Genomic DNA, 4,282 nt, shown 5'->3' with positions numbered 1-4,282 from the left:
TGTTAGAGCAATGGCTAAGAGTACTGTAAGGAAGTAAGTATCATTATCCCCATTTTACAGATCAGAAATCTGAGGCAAGAGCAAAGAAGAGACTTGGCCAAAACATCACTCTGAATGTATGGCAGAGCTGGGGCTAGAACCCATGGCTCCTGACTACAGCCAGTGCTTTGTCCACAGACCATGTTGCAAATTCTAGTGAAACGTGCAAGTAATGCTGGGCTAAAGTACAGTTCTCCTCCGCCTTGATTAGAAGATGCAAGCACATTAAGGCTCTAATCTCCAATGGTCTCTTGCATGGTTAATGTTTCTGGCTGTGTTACATGATCAAAAATCCTGAATCAGAAAATCAAAGCTCTTGAAAATGTGAATTCCAAGATGAGTGGAACTTGTGTATCACTACACTGCTGCTCAGCGTAGTGATATTTCTATACTTGTTTCATCCCAAAATACTTAACAAACCTAGAGAGAGTATATATCTGTTGTAGCTGAAATGCAGCCAGCTCTGGCATCTAGCAGTAACCAGCTAGCAAATAACACATGGCATTCCCACGGAGAGGGGAGACTTGCGTTCCATTACACTTCTTCTCTTAAGAAAAGGGTCATGGGAATTCAACTTTTCATTTTGATGGCGAGCCTCCATGACTTCTGTTTTCAGAAGCCCTAAAGTACATGGAACTGTTCTGCTACCTTGGATGAGTGAAAGGCTGAGTTAGCATTGGTAGGGTTGGAACCTCTTTCCACAGAGCTGAGGAATTCCAAACCCTAATGCTTTGTCAACTGCCGCCAATTCACTGGCAGTGGGGACTCTGGTTCCTGTCTCCTTCTGGGGGGCAGGATTTTCTTTGTCTTCCGTAAAGAAAACCGTGGCATTATAATGAGCAGCGGACAGTGGGTTGCTGTGACATTACTACAGAGTGTCCCTGGTATTCGTCTCCCCCTTATCCATTGTTTCGCGTATCCATCGCTCATCAATAGGGGAATGTGTTCCAATTCACATCGGTCCCGATCCGCATATCCGTCATTTGCAACTTACAGTACTGCTAACAACAGATCTGTGGATTGGGACTGATGTGAATGGAACACGTTCCCCTATAGAGGAGCGACCAATATGGGACAGAAATGAGGAGCCATGGGTGGGCCACGCCCCACCCATTTAACACCCAGGCCCATCCCACCAGTCCCAGCTCTGCTTCCTCTCTCTTCCTCCCCCCTCCCCCGTGCTTGCCCCAAGCCCCTGACCTGGGTGGGTGCGGGGGTGCACATTTTTCCAGGAGCCCCTGGCCAGAGCATCTATTGCACCCTGCCCCCCCACCACCACAAGGCTGGCTGGAGAGGGGAGAGAGGCAGCCAGATTGCTCCTACCCCTCTGCCCCCCATCATTGCCCGCCCACCAAGTGTCCCCTCCTGCCTATGCCACTGTTGTACCAGTGGGTCCCCAGTATCTGTCATTTTGGTATTGTCACCCTTTTTAAGACCACAACCCCGATGTAAACCAGGGACCTGCTGTATTGCCTGTCACCCCAAAGATTGTTCACGCCTGAGGCTCAGTGTTTGTCACTGATTCCATGACTTCTGCAATGGCTGGTACACCTCGCCTGGGGGCCACCTGAGTACCTTGGGAAGCCCCTGGACCAGGCGCACCGGCCGCTGCTGGGGCAGTCTCACGCCCCCCTGTTCCCCAGCAGCAGGACTTTGGGTGTGGGGAGGCTCAGGGCTGGGGGTTGGGGTGTGTGGGGCTCTCCTCCATCAGTGCCTATCTCCACATGCTGCCTCCACCTGCAGGCCAATGGGAGATGTAGAACCCAGGGCTTGGGGTGGAGCAGAGGCAGCACATGGATCCTGGAGCTGGGTAGGGAGCCCACCCGCAGTGCTCTCCTGAGCCGTGCTTCCCTCCACTCACCCCCATTTTAGTCAGGGGTATATAGTAAAAGTCATGGACAGGTCACGGGCCATGAATTTTTGTTTACTGCCTAGGACCTGTCCATGGCTTTTACTAAAAATATCCGTGACTCAAATGTACCCTTACTCATGCCCTCTGTTCCCTCACTTAGCCCTGATCTACACTGGAGGGGGGGCTCGATCTAAGTTAAGCAACTTCAGCTACATGAATAACGTAGCTGAAGTTGACGTACTTAGATCTACTTACCACAGTGTCTTCACTGTGGGAAGTCGACGGCTGTTGCTCTCCCGTCGACTCCGCCCGCGCCTCTTGCTCTGGTGGAGTACCAGAGTCGCCAGCAGAGCACTTGGTGGTCAATTTATCGCATCTAGTGTAGATGTGATAAATTGACCCCCACTGGATTGATTGCTGCCAATCTCCAGCGGGTAATGTAGACAAGCCCTTAAAGATTCTCATTCTGGTATCTAAAAGGGGACACTACCTAATTTTGCCAGTTTCTCCTTAGTAACTTCCACCTCTTGTTAACCTGTTGGTGTCAAATTCTGCTAAACACTAGAGCAAAATGCAGCAGCCCTCAATGTTTGGAAAGCTAGTGAGCTCTACATTTTACTTATAGCATTAATGCTGCCCTTTTTATGCTGGGAACTTATCTGAATGATGAGTAAAAGTGTAAACCCTTGTGAATCCAGGTGGGCAGGATGTGTATATCCTGCGCTTTGGCACACCAGCATTAGCCAGTATCTCCGCCTCGTGTATCTTGTCCACCTTAAATCCGACAATGTTGTCCTCTTCATTGTAGCCTCATATCACGTGCACCCTCTAATCTCCAGCTGACAGGATGGACTTTCGTTCCTGGTACCACAAGCCACTCCCCTTTCCTTACTGTCCTTGGAGTGTGGATCCGCTCTGTAAACTGACTAAGGTGCCGAAGGGCATCATGTTTGTCTCGACGATTCCAGATCAAATTTGCCTGGCAAGTAAGAGATGTCTTTCCAGCTCCAGACTAACACGGCTACCCCTCTGATACTTTCCAGCTCCGACTCCCCAGCCTTGACAATCTGCGGGTGCAATTTGGTTAAATGTTCTGGTGCTGCTTGAGCCAGGTGAGATTCCAGGTCCCTCCCCTGCGGCTGGATGTCTCTGCAGCGCTAGGAGTACAAGGTGGGGGGAAGCTTTTGTTGCTGGAATCCGTGGATCTGACCGGTGCATGCAGTTGCCTGAGTAAGAAGGTGCTGCTTGCTATTACCTGTCACTGTCCAGTGAAGAACCACAGGTTAGGGAATAGAGGATGAAGGAAAGGCGAGAGCGGTGGCACATACGCCCCCTCCTGAAAGGGTCTAGGCAAAACTATGCCGCTTAAAACAAAACAACAAGAAGCTGTTAGGGTGCTGGGTGGGATGGGTGCTACTTCGAGGGGTGGAAGCTGCCCTGTTTTCCATAGGGTTGAACTGTTTGTTGTACATGGAGACACTTTACAAAACTGAGGTTTTAAAAAATAAATAAATAAAAATGCAGGTTGACCTGTCAATGAAAAGAATGAAGCTCTTTGTGGCATTGTCTGGTAGTGTGGTACTGTGTAACTGGACTTGTCTGGTTTCTTCAGCTCTGCTTCAGTGGGTTCCTGCAGGCCATCGCCTCATTTGGTTACAGAAAAGTGGCTTTCAAACAGCTCCACCCCCTTCCCCATCCCACCAGGGATATGCTAATCAGTTTCAGGAAGGGAAGTTCTGGGGAGGGAGAAAGTGGGCCTCTAACTGCAAACCCATCATTTAATTAGACCCAAGCTTAAAACTAGCCCAAAGGCCCTAGCATCTGTTGGTTCATTTCTGCTCCAGCCCTGGCCTAGATTCCTGGTTAGTCAAGCATTCTAGTATTCCTTGGTGAGTGACAGCTTCATTGTGGAGGTGTCTGCTGAGCGGAACCTCGAGGGGAGTGGTGTGAGGAGGAAGGAAAACCTAGGCTGGGGCTCTTGAAAAATGCTCCGGCAGGGAGGTGGAGTTCAGCTGTGGACTTGGGGAAAGCCCCGTGCTCGAGATGTCTGAACGTAGGCTGTAGTGGGGGGACCAGCCTCTGGCAGGGAGCGGCACCCTGAGCCTTGGGAGCACTTCTTATTCTGTCACACCTGCAGCAGCTGTCCCAGGCTTGAGAATCTGCATCATTGGGGGCCTCCTCCCTGCCCAGAGCCACCCCTTGAAACCCAGGTTATTCGTTCTGCTCCAGGTGCCATGCGCTAGGCTGCTGGGCACCCAAGCAAAGACTCCAACCATCAGAGTATGAGGCTTTCTAAAATATACAGGGGCAGCCTGGGCTGTTTGACTATTACCACCATATGGGATATCTGCACAGGGAGTGAATGGGGCAGGAGCTCCAGATGGATTCCTC

The sequence above is a fragment of the Malaclemys terrapin genome, chromosome 25 (assembly GCF_027887155.1).
Source record: "Malaclemys terrapin pileata isolate rMalTer1 chromosome 25, rMalTer1.hap1, whole genome shotgun sequence".
In the NCBI taxonomy this organism is placed as follows: domain Eukaryota; kingdom Metazoa; phylum Chordata; order Testudines; family Emydidae; genus Malaclemys; species Malaclemys terrapin.
This window is presented reverse-complemented; position numbering follows the sequence as displayed.